Source organism: Oryctolagus cuniculus, chromosome 8 (genome assembly GCF_964237555.1).
Source record: "Oryctolagus cuniculus chromosome 8, mOryCun1.1, whole genome shotgun sequence".
NCBI classification, from domain to species: Eukaryota; Metazoa; Chordata; class Mammalia; order Lagomorpha; family Leporidae; genus Oryctolagus; species Oryctolagus cuniculus.
The window spans coordinates 54,274,460-54,292,865 of NC_091439.1; the positions used below are offsets into that span (position 1 = coordinate 54,274,460).

The 18,406-nt window shown below is 40.4% G+C and overlaps 1 long non-coding RNA gene across 1 annotated transcript in view; it reads right to left on the reverse strand.

Moving 5' to 3' along the window:
• Positions 1–7,318: 7,318 nt before the first annotated feature.
• Positions 7,319–18,406, reverse strand: part of LOC127483278 (uncharacterized) — a 31,953-nt gene continuing 20,865 nt past the window's right edge. The window contains exon 3 of the long non-coding RNA XR_007909414.2: positions 7,319–7,600. This is a non-coding gene — a long non-coding RNA (uncharacterized lncRNA). The remainder of the gene's footprint in view (positions 7,601–18,406) is intronic.

Genomic DNA, 18,406 nt, shown 5'->3' on the forward strand with positions numbered 1-18,406 from the left:
GCCAGAGTACTTCAAAGATGGAAGAGAAGAGACAAGTTCAGAGCCGGAGAAGGAGATGTGACACAAGGAGAGGTCAGAGGGATGTGGAACCATGAACCAAGCCCTGTGAGTGACCTGAAAATGGTGGAAAGACAAGGAAACAGATTCTGTCCTAGATCCCTGCTGACCCAGTTTAAACTTCTGACTTCCAGAACTATAAGAAACTATTCCATTTGTGACAATATGTCTAGAGCAGCAGAAGAAAACCAGTACAAGGGTTGACTAAATAGTTGACTAAATAAAGGTTGACTAAATAGTGCTAAATAATCAGAGAGCAGGTAGATGGGAGATAATGGGATAAATTTCAGTTTAAGGCAGCAAAGTCCTGGTCCAACAGCACCAGGAGCAGGACAGTCGCCTGTGCCAGGCCTCACACATGGAGCTCAGTCACCTTCACTGAATGTCCCCAAGGCAGGGCAAGCCCTGGGGGCCAGCTGGACATGCCCACCATGCCTTGTCTCCCTGTAGTCCCTCCCAAAGATGTACGATATCAAATACTAAGGAAATGTTTTTAAGGTACAGGAATGACAGAGTGAGGGAGAAGAAACAGTGCACAAGAGTTATCAGCATGTTTTCGGGAGACATACAGCAGATGAAGAGGTCACCAATGGTGTTTCAGTGGACTCACATGTTTGTGGGGCTATTCGGAGGCTTCTTCTCAATAGATATACTGAGAAGGAAGCAAACTAAATAGAAGATGCTTTTCATTCTAGAATATATTAATTCCAGAGGAAATATATTGTTTAAGAAAGATTACATAGCCACAGTATATTACTACTCACTGAAGAAAATCCACAATTACAATAAGGACAACGCTGATTAGTTATTTACTCGAAACTGTGGTAGAGCTTAACGGGAAAGCTGAGGGCAGTAGAAAAACGTCCTCAACTACTCACAGACAAGTCAATATTAGTGGCGTCTAAACAGATACCTCAGAAAATAGACACTCAGAAAATAGCTACCATTTAGAAATATTGAGCATACACTAGGATAAATAGCTAATGGTTTTAAAGAGGTTGCGTTTGGGCAGGAGAAATGGTATTATTTCTTTCAAGTGTTTCTTTACCTCTAGTTGCAAAGCAGAAAACAGGGACACAGTTCCAATCTGGGAAAATTTGTAGGACCAAAATACTATTGGGATTTGCTTCCTTAAATCTCAAAAACAACCAACCAAAATACACAGAAAAATGGTAGCTGAAGTACAGGTCTTTTAGGAAAAAGAAATAGAAATAAAAGGAACAGCATCAGAACAACATGCATATAGGTAAATTCATGCACACATGTGTATCTATGCATGCAAACAAAGAAAAAGAGAATTTATGGAGTTCTTGCTATTGTCAGATACAAAGGTAAGTGATTTATATGAGTATCCATATAATTATCTCAACAGCTCCTGTGAAACTGGAGTTGATATGTCCAGTTTATGGCTAAGGAAGCTTAGGTTAAACAGATTTATCCACAGCCACACGGTGAAGAAAGTGCAGATCTGGTCCAAAAACCCAAGTCTGTCTGACATCATAGCCCATGCCCTTAGTAATAATGATAGAAGAATCTAAGTTCCCTTTGGGAGATCTGAAAATCCAAATATGATAGAAAGACAGCCTTACCCATTATGCTGAGTGAAATAAGCCAGTCCCAAAGGGACAAATACCATATGTTCTCCCTGATTGGTGACAACTAACTGAGCACCAAAAAGGAAACCTGTTAAAGTGAAATGAACACTAAGAGAAATGGTGACTTGATCAGCCCTTACCCTGACTGTTGATGAACAACTTAATATGTTATCCCTCTCAGTATTTTTTTTGTTTATTTGTTCTACTTAATACTTTCGGTTGAATACTGTAATCAATACACAGTTATTCTCAAGTGTTGAAACTTAACTGAAAAGTGATTGCTGTTAAATATAAGAGTGGGAGTAAGAGAGGGAAGAGATGTGCAATTCGGGACATGCTCAAGCTGACTTGCCCCAATGGTAGAGTTAGAAACATACCAGGGGATTCCAATTCAATCCCATCAAGGTGGCATGTACCAATGCCATCTCACTAGTCCCGGTGATCAATTTCTGTTCACAATTGATCATAATGATAGGACTAAGAGCCAAAGGGATCACATAAACAAGACTAGTGTCTGCAAATACTAGCTGATAGAATAAAAAAGGGAGAGAACGATCCAACATGGGAAGTGAGATACACAGCAGACCCATAGAATGGCAGATGTCCTAACAGCACTCTGGCCTCAGAATCAGCCCTTAAGGCACGCAGATCTGGCTGAAAAGCCCATGAGAGTATTACAGGCATGGAAAGCCAAAACACTCTGGCAAAAAAAAAAAAAAAAAAAACCCTACATGAAAGATCTCCACGAGTGAGATCCCAGTGAAAAGAACAGGAACAGGTCATCAAAGAAGGAGGTACCTTTCTCTGAAGGGAGGAGAGAACTTCCACTTTGACTATGACCTTGTCTAAACAAGATAAGAATCGGAGAACTCAGAGGGCTTCCATAGCCTTAGAAACTCATGACTGGAGCATAGGGAGATTACTGATGCCACAGACAGGAGTGTCAATTGGTAAAGTCAACAACAGGAGTCACTGTGCACTTACTCCTCATGTAGGATCTCTGTCCTTAATGTGCTGTACATTGTGATTTAATGCTATAACTAGTACTCAAACAGTATTTTTCACTTTGTGTTTCTATGTGGGTGCAAACTGTTGAAATCTTTACTTAATATATGCTAAACTGATCTTCTGTATATAAAGAGAATTGAAAATGAATCCTGATGTGAATGGAACGGGGGAGGGAGAGGGAAATGGGAGGGTTGCGGGTGGGAGGGAAGTTATGGGCGGGGGGGGAAGCCATTGTAATCCATAAGCTGTACTTTGGAAATTTATATTCATTAAATAAAAGTTAAAAAAAAAAAAAGAAAGAAAGAAAGACAACCTTACCAAGCAATGCAAGTATGACCAAGATCAGGAGCTTCAGAGCTAGGCTGTGGTTGTAAGAAAACTACGATCCTTAGGGCAAATTAGGCACATGCCTGGAGGTTAGGGGATGACCTCTTGGAAGATCAGTGCAAGAAATGCAATAAATGATTTGGAGTAAAGTCCTCACTGGCAGACCAGACTACAGAGTATCAAAACTCAAAGTCAGAAATGGAGCTTTCAGTTCTACAGCTACTGACTTCCCACCAGGGAGACAAACATGAGTTTCCCAAGAGTTCTCCAATTACAAAATACAGAGAGCTGGCTTTCCAGGAGTCTCTCTTAAAGAAGACGCCTGGGAAACTCAGGAAAGCACAGACTCTCAGAGGCAAGGAAGCCGACCTGCATCACAGGCACAGATTTTCCTCCAACATGCCAGGCATCTATCTGCCTTTCTCCAAGCTACTACGCAAACACCCCATTAAAAAAGACCCTTTCCAGTAAAGTCTATGGGCAATCACTTGTCTAGTTCCTATCAGAATAGTCAGAGGTCAGAGGAGTGCCCCCAGGAAAAAGTGGATGCAATATGACATTTTCAAAAGGGTGGGATAAAAATGAGTAAAATATTGAGAAAAAAGCAAGGAAGCAGAAAGAAAAAGGAGATGGTGCTGCCAAATGCAGAGTTGAAGATGTGAGGAAAACTCATCACTGGATAGGTAGAGAGGTCTTTTATACTCACATGCTTTCTCAGGTACCTTATTTTGATTTAACATTTCTTTTGTCTCCTTTTTATTTTGCATGAGAGCAACATTAAAATTTCCTTGTTTTGCATTGAGGTAATATAAGAATTCCCTATTTATATAATATATCTCCTTGAAGATTTACACCAATTCAATTTTTTTTTAATTTTATTACTTTTATTTTCCTTTAAAATGTAATGAGTAAGGTTGGATGTTTCCTTCTTTCAGGTACTCTATTTTTATATTCTTCAAAGTTCTAAGGCAATACTGTGTAGGGTTTAAATCCTGAACAGTTTTGGGAGATAATAAATTCATAAAGGTTGAGGAATGTGAGATCAATATCTATCCTTGATAACTGACCACTTTCTTTGTAACTTAACTTTGGATGAAAATTCACCACTGCCCAATTCAAGAGATTTGAATACCATTTCTATTTTTAACACTATTCTTACTGCAAAGTACTGTAAAATAGAAAGGATCTTTAGGTAAAGAAAAGAGAACTAGATTTTCAGACATTCCAAGTTATATCCAAATCAATAAGTCTTTGTAATGCATTTGGGATTAAGTGATCTTTTGGTCAATGCATGCCTTTTGTAAAACATCAGTAATATGGAGAGATAGAAAATTCATGTGAAAGTTCAATACAATGATAGATATTTAAAACAAATCACATTTCTATATAGCTTTCTATTATGATTAAATCACCCATTTCTTATCTTAAATCTATCATTTATATGTCCTCAGAATGATTGACATTCCATTTTTATTTCCAAAAAGCAACTGAAACTAGGAGGTTCAAACTCTATCCAAGTATCCGAACTTCTCAAGGTCAGGAATCATCCTCCCTTGTCTTCATATTACTCAATCCTAGCTAAGCACCTGCAACCAAGTAAACATTCTCTTCTTTTTCTAACTTTTAAAATTTTTTCACTAACCAGTAATATTTGTACATTTTTTGGGATTCAGTTCAATATTTCAACACATACATGCAATGCAAATGAATCAATCCAGGCAATTAAGTTTTCCATTTCCTTATCTTTTCATTGTGTTTGGAGTCTACCAGTTCCTTTCTTACAGTTTTTTTCTACAATATATAATATGTTATCATCAACTACAGTTGCCCCACTGTGCTATGGAACACTAGAAGACATGACCCCTAATTAATTGTGGAACCAAGGAACTTTTCAATATATGATTGTTGAAATAAATGTAATTAGCAAAAATATTGAGTTATGAAATACTGACATCAAAAGGCAGCATCTCACTGATGTGCCTATTTTCTTAAAAGGCATGGAGACCATTTCAGCATTAACAAGCACACCTATCAACAGAGAATTTACTGTCAATAAAGAAGAGAAGCAAAATTAAGCTCTGTAGCCTTTTATAACTTGTTCCTGAAAGCAAATTCTAGTTTTTTAATTAAGGAAAATAATAAAAGTCAATTTAATTAAAGAAAGCAAAATTACAAATACATTTTACTTTGTGACTAGGTAAGTTTAACGTTAATAATACTGCGAACTACAACTTAAGGGGAAGCAGGCCTTGATACTGTGGTATAAGTGGCTGCTTGAGATACTCACACCCTGTATGTAGTGCCTGACTTTCATTCCTGCTCCTCCACTTCCAATACAACTTCCTGCTAATGTGCACCTTGGGAAGCAGCAAATGATGGATGAGGCACTTGAGTCCCTGCCACCAACCTACTTCAACCTGGTCCAGATCTGGCTGTCCCAGGCATTTAGGGAATGAACAAGCAGGTGGAACCTCTCTCTCTCTCTCTCTCCTTCCCTTTCAAATAAAATGAAAATAAATAAAATTTTTAAAAATTTATGGGCTGGGCCACCACTGTGGTATAGTGGGTAAAGCTCTGTCTACAGTTGTTGGCATCCCATATGGGTTTCCAGTTCAGGTCTCAGCTGCTCCACTTCTGATCCAGCTCTCTGCTAAGGCCTGGGAAAGCAACAGAAGATGGCTCAAGTCCTTGGGCCCCTGAACCCACATGGGAGACCCAAAAGAAGCTCCTGACTCTTGGCTTTGGATCAGCCCAGCTCTGGCCATTGCAGCCATCTGCAGAAATTAACCAGCAGATGGAAGAACTCTCTCTCTATCTCTCTCTCTCTCTCTCTCTTTCCTTCGCCTCTCTGTGACTCTGCCTTTCAAATAACAAATAAATAAATGTTATTTAAAAGTAGTACAAGACTACAGACACAAAGATCACAATCACTATCACTCTGATAAGACTTAAAAAAAAATTAGGGGTAAACTTTAAATGAAAAACAAAAAGATACTGCAAGGTATCCAACATGTAACAAATCTTCCCAGTCAGATGAATCAATAATTCACAAGCTTTTATTGGGATTCTGCTCCCGGGCAAGGTTCACCAGTCCCAATAGAGCGGGGACCAGGGAAGTCACGTGTCAGAGGTTGGGAGGGCTCCTTTTATAGACACAGGGTGTGGGGGTTAAAGGTCGAGGCAGGTCTGATCCTCATTGGTTGACCTTTAGGCACCCACGGGGACCTTGACAAGGACTTTTCGTTTCCGTAAGTGCGTGTAGGGACTCTCCATTCCTGGAAGTGTGGGCCTTCTCTCCTGCGGATCCAAAAGCTACCAGATACTAAATTTTCAAACTAGCTCCTAAAATAAGTTTTTCCAAGAAATGAACAACTAAAAAATACTAGGTGATTTAAAGCTGTTAAAAGAAAATATATTCCAATAGGAATTGCTTGTTTAATAATACATCATTGCTTCCTCAAACCAGGCCATGCTGACTTATGAGACAAAGTACAAGATACTAGACATTTTATTCCTGACCCATAAGAACTATTAGTTTAAAGAGGAAAACTCTACAAATTTAATTAAAATGACTTTACCTCTGTCTCTCTGCTTCTCAAATGAATAAATCAATTTTTTAAAAAGGGCAGGCATTTAGCCTAGTGGTTATGGGGCCCACCTCCCATACTGGAGTACCTTGGTTCAATTCCTGGTTCCAGCTACTGATTCCAGCTTTCTGCTGATGTACACCCTGGCAGGCAGCAGTGATGGCTCAAGTAGTTGTGTCCAAGCCACCCACATGGAAACTCCACATGGATGGAGTTCCCGGATCTTGGCTCCAGCCTTGCCACTGTGGACATCTGGGGAATGAACTAGTAGATGGGAGCTCACTTGCTCTCTATTTTTCTGATCATCTCTCTGCTTCTCAAAGCCTTTTTTTAAAAAGATTTATTTACTTATTTGAAAGGCAGAGCTACAAGGAAAATGAGAGAGCAGATGGGGAGAGAGAGAGAGAGAAAATCCATCCTCTGGTTCACTCCAGAAATGCCCACAATGGCCAGGCCTGGACCAGGCCAAAGCCAGAGCCAGGAACTCCAACCAGTTCTCCTACGTGGGTGCAGGTTCCTAAGTACCTGGGCCATCTTCTGCTACCTTCCCAGGCACATTAGCAGCGATCTGGGTCAAAAGTGGAACAGCTAGGACTAGAAATGGTGCATCATATGTGATGCCAGCATTAAAGGTGACAACTTAACCCATTGCACCACAATGCTGGCCTCCAAATAAATACTTGTAAAAAATTATTTTACTCTTTCAACTGAGTATCTGTTACAGTTTTTCAAACTTCCACATAGTTTACCCACATAGGATTTATTATTTTGGCATTTTAAGTTACAAAAATGTATTAACCTTTGTTAGACTGGGAACTACACATGCAGTAGAAAGACCACCCATTTCAGAATTGGGAGTTGATGCCTTTATGATCTGTTCTACATGCGTTTGATGAAGGATGCAATTCACCTCTTGTTACACTGATTTCATTCTTGGAAACCCTGCTTTGAGCAGTCAAGTGACCACTTTCCATTGGTTTTTCTTGAGCTTCATTGATTGACACTCCTGGGCCAAGTTATTAGATTCTTGGGGAAAAAAAAAAAAAACAAGTTTTACAGAATGCAATTAATTTTTTTTAAGGATAAGATATATGCTTAACAGAGTACAAGATCAACTTACTACAGGAGACATCTTCACTTTCAGGTATAGACAAGAATCCAGAAGAGGAGTGGGCATTTGGTCTAGCCATTAAGCTGCTGATTAGGAAGCCAACATCCCACATCAGAGTACCTAAGTTCAAAATTCACCCCTGAATCTTGATTTCAGCTTCTTGCTAATACAGACCCTGGGAGGTAGTAGCGACAGTTCAAGTAATTGGGTCCCTGCCACACACATGGAATACTCAATTTAGTTCTGAAGCCTTGTATTTTCCTGACTTAGCCCCAGCTGTTGCAGGCCTTTGGGAAATAAATAAGCAGGTGGAAGTGTTTTCTCTCTTTTTCTCTTTAAAAAGTTTAAAGAAAAAAATAATCCATAAGATTGTTTTCCTTTCCTTAATAGCTAAAAAACATCTGATAGACACAATTTACAAAAATATATTTTTATACTTGATCTTAGCCAAAAGGCCAAGAAGTGATACAAAATTATATTTTTAATATTCCATTTTTAGATTCCTTTTATACACTGGAACAATTCATTTTATATGGGATTGCATCTAGAGATTGAGGACCTTCTTCAGCTAGCCATGTGTTATCTCACATCAACCATCAAATTAGCAATGCAAAAATAATATTTTTAAAAAACTTATTTTATGTATTGGAAAGGTAGAGTTACATATGAAGGGAGAGACAGAGAGAGACAGAGATCTTCCATCCATTGGTTCACTCTGCAAATGGCCAGAGTAGTGGAGGTTAAGCCAGGCCAAACCAGGAACCAAGAACTCCATCCGGGTCTCCCATGTGTGTGGTAGGGACCTAAGTACTTGGACTATCTTCAGCTGCTTTCCCAGACACATTAGCAGGGAACAGCTTTAGAAGTAGAGCAGCCGGGACTAGAACTGACACCCATATGGAATGTAGGCATCTCAGGCAGCAACTTAACCCACTGCAACACAATGCCAACCCTGCAAACATAAGAAAAACAAAAGAATGAAGTGTTAAAATTGGCTGAGTTATTCTCTATTTCTTTAGCTGACCACACTACCATTAAGGTTATTAGGTCAATGAAGGACTCTGATTTACCTCATATTTATGTAAACACATATGATTGACACATTTGACCAAGTAAATGTTCTCTCCACTAACTCTGGGTGTGTGCATTCTCACCGTGTTATTGTGAGATACCTGAGTTATTGTGGGATATCTGAGAAATCATTACAGTGGTTACAGCAGGTATTAAATGAAGATAGGCCTTACCCTGAGGCTCTGAAACTTCTGAGTTCCACCCTCAGCACTGTCAATGATAAGAGATACCTTCTTTTAATAGCCTTTAATTTTTAGAGTGGTGAAAGCAAAAATGAGCAGAAAGTACAGATTTCCCGTGTGTCCTCTTCTTTTACACATGCATAATCCCTCCCTACCGCCATCCCCCACCAGAGCAGAGCATTTGCTACCTTTACAGTTAGTGAACACACATGTATGCATCATCACACAAAGTGAACAGCTCTTCTTCCTGCCCTCCTTCCTGCCTGCCTGCCTTCCTTTCCTTTGAAAGACAGAGAGACAGAAAGGAAGAGACAGAGAGAGACAACTTCTGTCACTGCGTTCATTCCCCAAAGGCTCCCAACAGGCAAGGCTGGATCAGGCCAAAGCCAGGAGCCAGGAGCTACCATCTGGGTCTCCCATAAGGGTAGCGGGGACCCAAGTATTTGAGCTGTCCTAGTGCCTCTCAGGGTGTGCCTGAGTAATGATATAGATCAGAAGCAGAGCCAGGACTCAAACCAGGCCCTTCAACAAGGGATGAAGGCGTCTTAAGCCGCAATTTAAGCTAGTGTGTCAAATGTACAAACCCTCATAATCTCATTCTTCAGCACTTCTATCAACTCTTCACTCAGATAATTTTCAATATATTTATTGAAATTATGATTTACAAACTGATGATGTGCCAAAAAATAAGACAGAGATTCCTCTATCCCCAGATAAGATCAAAAGGCAAATGAGAGAAATTAAAAGATATTAACATGAAAATCATTAAGTCATCTTTCCTATGATTATTTAAATAGTACTATAGAATATCAGTTTGCTGGAGGTTTTGGAGCAGAGGGTGTTTTATTTTACTTCATCATTATTTTATTTATTTTTTCCCAAGGAAACTTTTTATTTAAGGAATATAAGCAATGCATTTCATAAGTACAACATTAGGAATACAGTGATTCTTCCCACCATACCCACCCTCGCACCCACATTCCCACCTCTCCTCCACCTCCATTCTCAGTTCCCACTCAGGGAGCTTATTTTAGTATTAGTTGGTATTCTTAATATAAATAGATAAGTAAATAAAATTGAAATACATTTCTTACCAAGTGATTTGACCATATCTTAGTACATGACACCAAATGTTTTGCCTTTTGTGCCTTTTTATTAAATTTTTTATTTATACAAATGGACAAATTTCATATATTTTATACATACAGTTTTAACAAAATAATGATGCTTCCCACCCATCCCCTCTCTCTCGCATTCTCACCCTTCCTCCTTCTTCCTTTCTTATTTCTCTTTTAACTTTTGCAAAAAATATACTTTTTTCTTTGAGTACAATCTTTATCATTAATTAAAGACGCACCTAAGGAAACAAGCAATGGAGTTGAGCACTCAGGCTTATCTAAAACTTGAGACATAAGAATATCCTCCACTTAGGCGCCTTCTCCGAAGGGAGGAAGGAACCTCCACTGTGATATGGCCTTGACTAAACAAGTTCAGAGTTGGTGAACTCAAGGAGCTTCCATAGCCTAGACAGCTCATGGTAAGAGCCTCGGGTGATTGCTGACGTCATGAATAAGAGTGCCAATTGTTAAATCAACAACGGGAGTCTCTGGGTACATGCTCCCCACATAGGATCTCTGTCTTTAATGTGTTTTACTATGAAACTTAAAGACAACACTACCAGTCGAACAATACCCTATACCTTGTGCGGTTGTGTGAGTGCTGCCTGTTGAAATCCTTGCTTAGTATATACCAAGTTGATCTGCTGTATATGAAGGTAATTGAAAATGAAACGTGATGAAGGGCGGGATGGGAGAGGGAGTGGGAGAGGGGAGGGCCATGGGAGGGAGGGAGGTTGGAGGGGGGGAAGCCACAACAATACAAAAGTTGCACTTTGTAAATTCACATTTATTAAATAAAAAAATTAAAAATTAAAAAGAATATCCTCCACTTAACGCACTAAAATGAAGTAAATCTTTGAGAACAAGTTTTACTGTTAATTCTCATAATACAACTCTTGGAGGACAGAGGTCCTGCATGGGAAGTTAGTGCCTAGTAACTCCTGCTGTTAATGTCACAAATAACACTTTTTTGTAAAATGTCGGTGACCACCCAAGGCTCTTGACATGAGCTGCCTAGGTTATGGAAGAATTTGAATCCACAAACTCTGTCAGTATTTAGACAAGGCCATAAGCAAAGTGGAAGTTCTCTCTTCCCTTTAGAGATAAGTACCTCCTTCTTTGAGGGCCACCTCTTTGCACTGGGGTCTAACCCACAGAAGTCTTTCATGCAGGACACTTGTTGCCACAGTATATTGGCTTTCCATGCCTGAAATGCTCTTGGTGGGCCCAACCAGAATGCCTTTTTGTGATGCCTCCGGCTTTGTTTTTGTTGTACAAGATTGCTTTAGCTATTCGAGGTCTCTTGTGCCTCCATATAAATTTCAGCACCATTTTTTCCAGATCTGAGAAGAAGGTCTTCGGTATCTTGATTGGTATTGCATTGAATCTATAAATTGCTTTTGGGAGAATGGACATTTTGATGATATTGATTCTTCCAATCCATGAGCATGGAAGATTTTTCCATTTCTTGGTATCCTCTTCTATTTCTTTCTTTAAGGTTTTGTAATTTTCATCGTAGAGATCTTTACTGTCCTTGGTTAAGTTTATTCCAAGGTATTTGATTGTTTTTGTAGCTATTGTGAATGGGATTGATCTTAGAAGTTCTTCCTCAGCCATGGCATTTTCTGTGTATACAAAGGCTGTTGATTTTTGTGCATTGATTTTATACCCTGCTACTTTGCCAAAATCTTCTATGAGTTCCAATAGTCTCTTAGTAGAGTTCTTTGGGTCCCCTAAATACAGAATCATGTCATCTGCAAAGAGGGATAGTTTGAGTTCTTCCTTCCCAATTTGTATCCCTTTAATTTCTTTTTCTTGCCTAATAGCTCTGGCTAGAACCTCCAGAACTATATTGAATAGCAGTGGTGAGAGTGGGCATCCCTGTCTGGTACCAGATCTCAGTGGAAATGCTTCCAACTTTTCCCCATTCAATAGGATGTTGGCTGTGGGTTTTTCATAGATTGCTTTGATTGTATTGAGGAATGTTCCTTCCAAACCCAGTTTGCTTAGAGTTTTCATCATGAACGGGTGTTGTATTTTATCAAATGCTTTCTCGGCATCTATTGAGATAATCATATGGTTTTTCTTCTGCAGTCTGTTAATGTGGTGTATCACATTGATTGTCTTGCGCACATTAAACCATCCCTGCATACCAGGGATAAATCCCACTTGGTCTGGGTGGATGATCTTTCTGATGTGTTGTTGCATTCTATTGGCGAGAATTTTATTGAGGATTTTTGCATCTATGTTCATCAGGGATATTGGTCTGTAATTCTCTTTCAGTGCTGCATCTTTCTCTGGCTTAGGAATTAAGGTGATGCTGGCTTCATAGAAAGAATTTGGGAGGATTCCCTCTTCTTCGATTGTTCTGAATAGTTTGAGAAGAATTGGAGTTAGTTCTTCTTTAAATGTCTGGTAGAATTCAGCAGTGAATCCATCTGGTCCTGGGCTTTTCTTTGTTGGGAGGGCCTTTATTACTGTTTCAATTTCTGTCTCAGTTATGGGTCTGTTTAGGTTTTCGATGTCTTCCTGGTTCAATTTAGGCAGGTTGCATGTGTCCAGGAATCTATCCATTTCTGATAGGTTTCCCTGTTTGCTGGCATACAAGTCCTTGCAGTAATTTCTGATGATTCTTTTTATTTCTGTGGTGTCTGTTGTTACATTTCCTTTTTCATCTCTGATTTTATTGATTTGGGTCTTTTCTCTTCTTTTTTTAGTTAGTTGGGCCAATGGGGTGTCAATTTTGTTTATTTTTTCAAAAAACCAGCTCCTCGTTTGGCTGATTTTTTGTAATGTTTTTCTTGATTCAATCCTGTTGATTTCTTCTCTGATTTTAATTATTTCTCTTCTCCTACTAGATTTGGGTCTGGTTTGCTGTAGGTTTTCTAGATCCTTGAGGTGAATTGAAAGCTCATCTAGTTGGTGCCTTTCCAATTTCTTCATGTAGGCACCTATTGATATAAACTTTCCTCTTAGCACTGCTTTTGCTGTATCCCATAAGTTTTGGTATGTTGTGCTGCTATCCTCATTTACTTCCAGAAAGTTTTTGATTTCTCTTTTGATTTCTTCTATGACCCATTGTTCATTCAGGAGCATGTTGTTCAATCTCCATGTGTTTGTGTATGCTCTAGGGATTCCTGAGTTGCTAATTTCCAACTTCATTCCTTTATGGTCTGAGAAGCAGCATGGTATGATTCTAATTCTTTTGAATTTGCTGAGACTTGCTTTTTCAGGACATACTACAGGGCAGTTGTAATCAAAACAGCATGGTACTGGTACAGAAACAGATGGATAGACCAATGGAACAGAATAGAAACACCAGAAATCAACCCAAACATCTATAGCCAACTTATATTTGATCAAGGATCTAAAACTAATTCCTGGAGCAAGGACAGTCTATTCAATAAATGGTGCTGGGAAAATTGGATTTCCACGTGCAGAATCATGAAGCAAGACCCCTACCTTACACCTTACACAAAAATCCACTCAACATGGATTAAAGACCTAAATCCACGACCTGACACCATCAAGTTACTAGAGAACATTGGAGAAACCCTTCAAGATATTGGCACAGGCAAAGAATTTCTGGAAAAGACCCGGGAGGCACAGGCAGTCAAAGCCAAAATCAACTTTTGGGATTACATCAAATTGAGAAGTTTCTGTACTGCAAAAGAAACAGTCAGGAGAGTGAAGAGACAACCGACAGAATGGGAAAAAATATTTGCAAACTATGCAACAGATAAAGGGTTAATAACCAGAATCTACAAAGAGATCAAGAAACTCCACAAAAACAAAACCAACAACCCACTTAAGAGATGGGCCAAGGACCTCAATAGACATTTTTCAAAAGAGGAAATCCAAATGGCCAACAGGCACTTGAAAAAATGTTCAAGGTCATTAGCAATCAGGGAAATGCAAATCAAAACCACAATGAGGTTTCACCTCACCCCGGTTAGAATGGCTCACGTGCAGAAATCTACCAACAACAGATGCTGGCGAGGATGTGGGGAAAAAGGGACACTAACCCACTGTTGGTGGGAATGCAAACTGGTCAAGCCACTATGGAAGTCAGTCTGGAGATTCCTCAGAAACCTGAAGATAACCCTACCATTCGACCCAGCCATCCCACTCCTTGGAATTTACCCAAAGGAATTTAAATTGGCAAACAAAAAAGCGGTCTACACCATAATGTTTATTGCAGCACAATTCACAATAGCCAAGACCTGGAACCAACCTAAATGCCCATCAACGGTAGACTGGATAAAGAAATTATGGGATATGTATTCTTTAGAATACTATACCGCAGTAAGAAACAATGAAATCCAGTCCTTTGCAACAAAATGGAGGAATCTGGAACACATCATGCTGAGTGAAATAAGCCAGTCCCAAAGGGACAAATACCATATGTTCTCCCTGATCGGTGACGACTGACTGAACACCAAGAGAGACACCTGTTGGAGTGAGGTGGACACTATGGGAAACGGTGACTTGATCAGCATAGCCCTGACTGTTAATGAACAACTTAATACATTATCCCTCTTAGTAGTTTTTTTGTCTGTTTTACTTAATATGACTGGTTTAATTCTGTAATTAATACACAGTTATTCTTAAGTGTTGAAAATTAACTGAAATGTGATCCCTGTTGAACATGGGAGTGGGAGTGGGAGAGGGAAGAGATGTATAATTTGGGACATGCTCACGCTGACTTGCCCCAAGTGGTGGAGTTGGAAGCATACCAGGGGATTCCTTTTCAATCCCATCAAGGTGGCATGTACCAATGCCATCTCACTGTTCCAGGTGATCAGTTTCGGTTCACAGTTGGTCATGGTGGAGGGACTGGGAGTCAAAGTGAGCACATAGACAAGTCTAGTACCTGCTAACACTAACCGATAGAATAAATAAAGGGGAGAGTGATCCAACATGGGAAGTGAGATACTCAGCAGACTCATAGAATTGCAGATGTCCTAAATAGCACTCTGGCCTCAGAATCAGCCCTAAAGGCATTTGGATCTGGCTGAAAAGCCCATGAGAGTATTTCAGGCATGGAAAGCCAAGACACTCTGGCAAAAGATCTCTGTGAGTGAGATCCCAGTGGAAAGAACAGGTCTTCAAAGAAGGAGGTACCTTTCTCTGAAGGGAGGAGAGAACCTCCACTTTGATTATGACCTTGTCTAAACAAGATAAGAGTCGGAGAACTCAGGGGGCTTCCATAGCCTTGGAAACTCATGACTGGAGCAGAGGGAGATTACTGATGCCACAGACAGGAGTGTCAATTGGTAAAGTCAACAACAGGAGTCACTGTGCACTTACTCCTCATGTAGGATCTCTGTCCTTAATGTGCTGTGCATTGAGATTTAATGCTATAACGAGTACTCAAACAATATATTTCACTTTGTGTTTCTATGGGGGTGCAAACTGTTGAAATCCTTACTTAATGCATACTAAACTGATCCTCTGTAAAAAAAAAAAAAAAAAGAAAAAGAAATTATCAATTCCCAACTTGACTCTCACTGGGATTAAACATGACAATAGGTCTGCTCTGATTTCATCATCATTTAAAAAAAATCATCTATTATTTTTCACTTTATGTTTCTGTGTGGGAGCAAACTGTTGAAATCCATACTTAATGTATACTAAGCTGATCTTCTGTATATTAAGAGAATCGAAAATGAATCTTGATGTGAATGGAAGGGGAGAGGGAGTGGGAAAGGGGAGGGTTGTGGGTGGGAGGGACGGTATGGGGGGGAAGCCATTGTAATCCATAAGTCATACTTTGGAAATTTATATTCATTAAATAAAAGTTAAAAAAAAAAAAACAAAATGGATAAATTAAACCAATCTACAAAAACAAAAAAAAAAGAATGCCTTTTTGTTCATGTCTTGTATAGTCTTCTTTAGTTTGTGGATTTACTTCTGATTTTTTAATAATCCTATGATTAATTTTCTAAATCCCATTTCTGGCATTTGCTTGACCTCTTCATCTTCGCATTCTAATACTGAAATGTTGTGTTCCTCTGGGGGTTCATGGTGACTTCCTTATGTTTGCTATTTGAATTTCAATTCCTTTTTTTTTTTTTTTTTTTTTTTTTGACAGGCAGAGTTAGACAGTGAGAGAGAGAGATGGAGAGAAAGGTCTTCCTTCCATTGGTTCACTCCCCTAAAGGGCACCATGGCCAGTACTGTGCCAATCTGAAGCCAGGAGCCGGGTGCTTCCTCCCAGTCTCCCACACGGGTGCAAAGACCCAAGCACTTGGGCCATCCTCCACTGCCTTCCCAGGTCACAGCAGAGAGCTGGACTGGAAGAGGAGCAACCGGGACAGAACTGGTGCCCCAACTGGGACTAGAACCCAGTGTGCTGGCACTGCAGGCAGAGGATTAGCCAAGTGAGCCACGGCATCAGCCCGAATTTCAATCCTTATTTGTTGGCATTTTTGGAATTGATTTTTAAGTTTTTCTTCTGTTGACTTTTTTGGGGGGATAGGCTATGTTTCTGTGGCTTCCTGGAATGTCTGCCCTTTCAGTGAATACCAGGAGGTGTGTGGTGGGTGTGGCCTGGGGGTTCTGGTCAATGCTCTTGGGCAGAGCAAGTTTCCAGGGTAATGATTCCAGCTACTCCCTGCAGCTTTTCACATAGCCACCTAGGCCCGCAGGTCTCAGCCCCTAAGGTTAGTGGTGGTGGGGCCCATTTGTTTCTGGTAGTTGCTCCCCCACTTCCTAATCCATCTCTGAGACAGTGGGGGCTGTGGGCCACTCCCTCCGTTCCTAGCTCTGTGTCACATACCACAGTGACTGGCTCGACACCTGCCCACTACCGCCGCCGGCACTGCGTTCAGGCACCCAGTCTCCCTGTGCTATGTGCGTGCCTGCACGCTTTCCTAGCTGCAGTCCTGATTCGAAATTGGCGACTATCCCTTCTCAGCCGGGCCATGGGTTTTGTCTTGGAGAGATTGGTTTGAATCAGTAGCCTCTCTCTTCTTCCACGTGGAACTCTGGCGACTTCCAGCAACTGCTGGCTCCCCGGGTTCTCAATCAGACCCACGATATGCTCTCACGGGATTGCTGCCCTCCACCTGTCCCCTCCCCCATCTCAAAAATGCCGCGCGGTCTGGCTGTCCGTGGCTCTGGCTCTCCGAGCTGTCTGCGTGGGCGCTAACACCCAACGCTCCAGTTTAAGCTGGTTCCCCTCCCCCCGTGGGGCTTCCTGGGTGGTTTTCTGTCTTAATCTTCTACACTTCTTATTGTTTCTCCGTAGCCCTGCGAAGCGTGCACTTCCTTAATGTGCCATTTTCCCATTCCCATCTGTCTTTTGTTTTTACAGAATCCATAGTATCATGTCCAAGAAAGACAGAAGTCACCACATGAATATCTACAACTATGTCCAAGCTAGTTAGAATTCTGTACACATGTACTTCTACAGGTGACCTACCTGTGGTCCTGAACTTGCTTGAACATGGTATAGGGCACATATAAAGCTACTGGGAACAGCAACCCAATCATATACCTAGACACCCAATCCCTTGAAAAGGTAGCTGCAAAGTGGAATTCCATACTAGCTTTCCTTATTAAAATTTCTTAGTCTAAAATCACTAAGTTGTTGTTTCAGTAAAAACAAACTGCATTACTTAGAAATTTGTGGTGACTAGACATCTGTAATAATAGTTGGGTTCCTTTGCTGTTTTTCATCATGTGTCTAATATTACCATTAAAAAGTGATGCCTAAGGTCTGGTGCTGTGGTGTAACAGATAAAGCTACCACTTGCAGTGCCCAAATCCCATATGGGCACCGGTTGAAGTCCTGACTGCTCCACTTCCAATCCAGCCCTTTGCTATGGCCTAGAAAAGCAGTAGAAGATGGCCCAAGTGGTTGGGCCCCTGCACCCATGTGGGAGACCCAGAAGAAGCTCCTGGCTCTTGACTTTGGATCAGTGCAGCTCCAGCCATTGTTGCCACCTGGGGCGTGAACTAGCAGATGAAAGACCTCTCTCTCTCTGCCTCTGCCTCTCTGTAACTCTGCTTTTCAAATAAATAAATCTTAAAAAAAAAAAAAAAGGAAAGAAAGAAAGAGAGGGGAGAGAGAGCGGAAGAAGGAAGGAAGGAAGGAAGGAAGGAAGGAAGGAAGGAAGGAAGGAAGGAAGGAAGGAAGGAAGGAAAGAAGGAAAGAAGGAAGGAAGGAAGGAAGAGGTGATACTTAATGATGTGATGATTTTGAATAGCCCTTTTCTTGACTGTTGAGGAACAATGCTTTTTGTTTCTCTGTTATTTGGGTGTTTTTTTTTAGCATTTTTCTTCATAATACTTGTTGATCCCTCTACTTACTATAGAGCTAATCATATGAGTATAAAGTTAAATG